Here is a 6,625-nt window from a genome sequence, read left to right on the forward strand (position 1 = left end):
TGGACTCGGAGGACCAGAGGGGTCGGCGGTGCCAGTTGGCGGGGCAGTCAGCTGGTTGGTCTCCGCCTGATCACCCCTAGCAACAGCTGGCTCAATTGAATGTGGCTCATTGCTAGAGGCTCGGTCGGGCAGGGGCTGGCTGTCTGCCTCGACCTCTGGCGCCTCCTCCTCGTCTCCTTCCTCCTCCTCGCCTTCCTCTTCGCAACTGGAGTCGATCACCTTCGCCGATTCCTCGCTGTCGTCCAGGTTCAGCCCGAACCACTCCGGAAGCGCCTCCTCGCCGTTCTCAGCCCGCTCTGGGACAAAGACACTGGTGTCGGTGAACTCAGCGATCGATGCGGCGCGCCTGACGAGATCGTCCTCCACCGTTGCCAGCTCCGCCTGAGCTTCCAGCCGGAACATGGCTAACTGGGCTAAACTCAGCCCAGGATACCACGCCTTGGCGAATTCCAAGGCCCGGCGGGCTCCAGCCCGGGCTGCAGAACCCTTCCAGGCCTCAAGACGGCCGGCTGCCACCTCCAACCAGTCGGCAGTCCGACTAGGGGTGCGTGGCGCCTGCATATCTGGCCACAGGGCGGCAATCGCCTAGGCGCCGACACATTGAAGCCGGCGCAGCATCCGGTGGGCTGGCCGAAGGCGGGCCTCGATGCTGAGAACCTGCTCGCCAAGAGTTTGGGGGGCGTCGGCGGTGATCTGTGCGTCGTTCGCCATCCGTGCTTCATGATCAACCTCGATGGCTTGATTGGCGGCGTACGAATGGCCGGGGAAGAAGTCTGCTAAGGAAGAAGACCGAAGGAACAAGGTTAATATTTTTAAGGCCGACTCGATTAGTTGTCGGCAGCCCAGAAAAGAAACGAGGGGAAGCTCACCATCGACAAGATCTTCGATTGCTTGGAAGTCGGACACCAGTGTCGCCTCTTTGTCAGTCTAGGAGGAGCGCTCGGACGCAAATTCGGCGAGCAGGGCGGCCTCCTTGTCCTCCGCCTCCCTCTGGGCCCTCTGGAGCAGCTCCTTCTGCTCCGCCAGCTGCATAGCCAGCCGGTCGTGCAACTCCGTCGGCCAGCCGCACTCCTCCTCCCGGACACGCAGCATGGTTTTGGCTTTGCCCAGCTGTTGCTGAAGGGCGGCGTTGGCCTCTGAAAAAGGAGGGGGAGGGATGTCGGTCGTGAGCAAAAAAGAAGGCCGCCGGGGAGATCTGGCCTGACTGCTCAGCAGTCGGCCCAGATCTCGGGGACTACAACCCGCGGGTGTGAAAGTGCGTTATATCGACTAGAGGGGGGTGAATAGGCGATTTTTATGAAAGTCTTCAAAACGTGAAAGTTTCAAAGACGAACGATGGAAATAAACCTATTACCATGCAGCGGAAGGTAGACTACACTAGGCAAACCATAGTCAAGTATTAAATGAAGTGAGAGCACAATGACTAATAGCAGCAATGTAGTAGAGATCAGGTAGGAAGATATTGTGAAGCCACAAAGAATACGCAGTCACTCAGTGAAGACAAAAGATAGTGCAAACATACAATGACTTCACAAGGAGTAACAGTAAGTAAGGGGAAGGGAAAGATGAAACCAGTGACTCGTTGAAGACAATGATTTGTTGGACCAGTTCCAGTTGCTGTGACAACTGTACGTCTGGTTAGGGCGGCTAGGTATTTAAACCTTAGGACACACAGTCTCGGACACCCAGTCCTGAACACGCAGCTCAGGACACCGAGTCCTCACCGTATTCCCCTTGAGCTAAGGTCACACAGACCTCGCTCAATCACTCTGGTAAGTCTTCAAGGTAGACTCCCAAACCTTCACAGACTTTGTTCACCAGCAATCCACAATGTCTCTTGGATGCTCAGAACGCGACGCCTTACCGGCTGGAGGATGCACAGTCCTCAAGTGTAATAAGTCTTCAGATCACACAGACAAGAAGACTTAAGTGATGCCTAATTCTCTTTGGCTCTGGTTGCTTAGGGCTTTAACCTTGCAAGGAATTCTCTCTCAAAGGCTTCGAGGTGGGTTGCTCTCAAACGACAAAAGTCGTACTCTGAATTTGAGCAGCCAACCGTTTATGGTTGTAGGGGGTGGGCTATTTATAGCCACTAGGCAACCCGACCTGATTTGTCTGAAATGACCCTGGGTCACTAAGGAACTGACACGTGTTCCAACGGTCAGATTTCAAACTCACACGGCAACTTTACTTGGGCTACAAGCAAAGCTGACTTGTCCGACTCTGGACAAGATTCGCTCTCAAAGTCTTCACTCGAAGACATAGGTTTTGTTTAAGCATCACTTCAGTCATTCTGACTGGTTCTCTTGGACCCCACTTAACAGTATGGTGGTTCCTGTGACTCAACACAGAAGAAAAAGAACTACAAAAGATCTAAGTCTTTGAGCTCCATAGGCTTCATGCAGTGTCTTCTCTTGTCATAGTCTTCAATGTGAATATCTTCATATACCACCTTTGACTTCAATGTCTTCATACATTTTTAGGGGTCATCTCTGGTAGGAAAACCGAATCAATGAGGGACTTCTACCTGTGTTATCCTGCAATTCTCACAAACACATTAGTCCCTCAACTAGGTTTGTCATCAATACTCCAAAACCAACTAGGGGTGGCACTAGATGCACTTACAATCTCCCCATTTTTGGTGATTGATGACAAACTAGTTGAAGTTTTCAATGGGGAATATAATCTGTGAAATTGTAAAGGATAATGAATTGTCTTCATAAGTTGCAAGGGCTCCCCCTGAAGATGTGCATATAAGTAATTTGCTTTTGGAATGCAAATGCACATGGCAGGTTGTGCTTTTGGAGATCCACTTCAACTTATGATGACAATCCACTATGCATGTGAAAGTATGTGAAGATAATGACATGCATAATGGAAAATGGAAGTCTGTAGAATGATCTAAGTGCGGAATTTATCATCGCACATGCGGAATTTATCATTGCAACACAAGGTGGCAAATAAGTAGCAGACGACCATCGAGTTTAAGTGTTACAACTCAAAGAACCAAATGTATCAAAATGAGAGTTGTAAGCACGAAGCAAAATATAAAGCACCCGCCCATATGGACCCGCTTGAAGACTATCAAACTCATATGCTTCTCCCCCTTTTGTCAGTAAGGACCAAAAAGGTTCGAAGACATAGAGTATCTACTCGTTCCCATGAAGAGTAGGTGAAGCAGCAGGGTCGTCAGTGGTGTTCGGCGGTGCAGAAGAAGGGGGTGGCGATGAAGTAGCATCGTCATCCTCGATCACTCTGGCATTCACAGTTGCAGCAGAGGAAGAGAACTCAGAGTCTTCAAGGGATGGAGTTCGTCGCAGCACTGCCCTTCGAGGAGGTGTGGAGTCAAACTTGAATCGCTCAGAGAAGCCATCCTCTTGAAGATCATTTTCAGAACACAGCAGCGTCAGCCCTTTCCATGTGCGTCGAGAGGTTTCATGAGCAACAAAGGCATTCTTGGTGGCAAGATTGTGAATGCGATTAACATCCACCAAGAGGCTTTGCATTTGACGCTTCAGCCAGTCATGATGCTTATCCTGTTTCTGATGAAGAGCCACCAGAAGCTCTCGGTCATTGAGAACACGAGTGCGCTTCTTGGGTCGTTGGGCAATGGTGCTATCAGTGGCTTCAGTGAGAGCAGGATGCGGTGCACGTGTAGTGCCAGCCAAAGGATACACATGAGTTACGGCTTCAACGCCTTCAACGTTCTGAGAAAAACTTTGATGCTCTGCATTCTGAAGACTTAGAGGTTTCTTGGCAGGCTCAGGATAGATGGCTTCAATAGACATATCCACATCAGGCAAAAAGATCCGATGATTGCGGGCAGAGGGCTGATATGAGAAAGCGGAGTGAAGTTTGATCAGCCGCATCACCCAAGGGGCGTAGAACTTCAAACCAAACAGATCAGAGCCAGATGCAGCAAGTTGGCGAATGAAGAAATCCTGTGTATTGAAGCATTTTCCATGAAGAATATAGAAGACCAAAGTCTTCATTGCACCTTCCAGCTTGGCATGGGGAGAATGTCCTTTGATTGGCCAGAGAGTTCGCCTTATGATGTGATAAATGGTCCTTGGCAGATACTCAAGGTCTTCAACGAAGAACTCCGTGGGATAAGCAGCATCTTGGGGCAATGGCTTCATCATACTGAGCATCTGACTCATATTAGGTTCAGTCTTCTGAAAGATGCTCTCAACAGCTTCACTATGAAGCTGACAGCCATGCTCGGAGAAATTGCTAGGAGTGGGCAAACCAGTGAGCTCAATGATGTCAAAGGCTTTGGCTTCGTGATGAACGTTTCCTGTCATCCACTCCAGGACCCAAGTCTTCGGATCTCTGTTATACCCGCGGATGTGAAGTGTGGCATAGAATTGGAGCAGCAACTCTTCATTCCAATGCTCTTGGTCAGTGACGAACGGCAGCAGTCCAACCTCTTTGAAGCAATCCAGAGCTTCTTTCAGACAGGGCAGACCAGCTATTGCTTCAATGTCAAGGCGCTTGTGTGGGAAGATGCGACCTTGATTGTAAAGAACGCATGAGTAATAGCTTCGCTGCGGATAGCTCCAGAACCGATCAGATGATATTCTTTCCCTTGAGTAGGGGTTCCTAGAGCTATTGAAGAATGTGTTGTCTGCTCTGAATCCATTGATATTGAAGGAGCCAGGTGCTGATGCAGGACCTAGGAACCTGGGCAATCTTGGGATTGGCTTCTGTACCTGAGGCCTGTGCTCAACATGATAGTCGAACTGGGGACCGGTAGCAGACGCAGGAACAGAAGCAGCGGGATCAGTGGCTTCGCTGACTTCTGGTGGTTTTGTTGGTGAGGGCTCCACATTAGCTTCAGCCATGACAGCGTCAGTGGCTTCAGTGGTGTTGGTGGTGGCAGCCTCAAGATTTTCAACCTCCACATGACGAGCAGGAGGGTCGGTCACGATCACGTTCTCCTCGAGAACCGCTTCTTGGTGGGACAGGGGAGTGGCAACTTGTGGGACTTCTTCTTCAGCGGCTGATGCAGCCGGATTGTCTTCAGCAGTTTTATCTTCAGACGCAGAGACTTGAGGCCTTGGACCTTTGCGAAGCCTGCGCAACACGGGTGATGCCTGTGGAGTTGGTGTTGGCTGGGCCTCAAAGTCTTCTTCCTCTTGTGGGCAATCCGCCCAAGAAGCATCCTGTGCAATTGGCGTTAGTGGACGACCAATGCTGATGAGTTCGCTGTGCGTTAGCACAGGCGATGATACCTGTTGGTGCTCTAGCTGAGGAAGGGCTGCATCATCTTCAACATGGTCATGGTGACCAATGTCTTCAGCAGCGATGGGATCAGCTGCTAGAAAGTCTTCAGCTTCATGAGCCTTTGTGAAAGCAGGCTCATGGACAGTCAGTTGACGTTCTTGTGGATCAGCGTCGGGGTGAACCATGGAAATGGGTTCAACAATCAAGGGCTCTGTGGGAGCAGCTCATTCCTTCTTGGTCTTTCTTTTCTTCTTGGCGGGGGCAGTAGCAGAGGCGTCAGGATGTTTTCTCTTCCTTGCTTCAGCCTCAGCAGTCCTGGTCTTCTTTAGTTCTGAAGTGGTTGACCTGGCCTTTGGCTTCGGGCCAGTCATGCTAGATGGGAAGACAAGGGGATCTGCTTCCTGCCTTGGTGCTTCATGTTCAGCCATAGTGGGCTTCTTCTTCTTCTTGGCAGCCATCCTGGGGTCGATGCCAGGATGCCCAAGGGCCTTGCGCTTCTCAGCCTCATTGTAGGCTTGCACACACCTATCAGCCAGGACCTTCATGCACTCACGAGAACCCTGAGCTTCTGCACGTTTCTTTAGAAAGGCTTCCTTGAGCTCGTGCAGCATAATCTTGAAGTTCTTCACGTCTTGCACGCTGAGCTTGGCCATATGCTTCTTGAACTGAGATTTCTCAAAGTCAATCTTCTGCTTCAGTTCAACAATGTGCTGGGCGATGGCTAACTCTGAAGCAATGGCGCCATGGAAGGCGACACTGAGGCCAATGGGTAGTTGGAGATCTTCGAAGCTGATGTTTGGCGTGTCAAACCACTCATCAATGAAGTTGTGGATGATTGTTACATCAAAGAGCGGCAGATCATTGAAGATTTCTGCTTCTTCTTTGCTCTTGATGAGTTGCTCAAGAGCGTCATCTGCAAGATCTTCATCACTTGATAGATCAATGGCATCATTGCGTAGAATGGCAGCAGCAGTTAGCTCTTGTCCGGTGTGTGGCAGAGGCATCTTGACCTTCTGGGGCTTGGAGATGTGTGACAAATCTTCAGACCGCACACTGTCTTCAGGAGGTGCAGTTGCCAGTGGCTTCGCCCGTGAGATTTTTGGTGAAGGGGCAGGCTTTGAAGCTTTAGGCTTCTTCAACTTCTTTGGCTTCGGCGCTGCAGGCGCTTCATCTGATTCAGCGTCAGCTGCAGGCTCATTCACGGCTATCCCTTGAACCAAGATATGGGTGATGAGACCTTCAAGGTTGTAGAAAGGACCGACGACATTGGGTTCTGCATCCCGTGTGCCGTCAGCCCTTGGAGCAGAAGGACCAGGGTTGAAGTCTAGTCCCAATGTCTTCTTGTTCTGCTTCGCTGAGTTCTGGGCAAACTAAAAGTTGCGCTTGAACAGAATGTCGT

The sequence above is a fragment of the Triticum dicoccoides genome, chromosome 5A (assembly GCF_002162155.2).
Source record: "Triticum dicoccoides isolate Atlit2015 ecotype Zavitan chromosome 5A, WEW_v2.0, whole genome shotgun sequence".
NCBI classification, from domain to species: Eukaryota; Viridiplantae; Streptophyta; class Magnoliopsida; order Poales; family Poaceae; genus Triticum; species Triticum dicoccoides.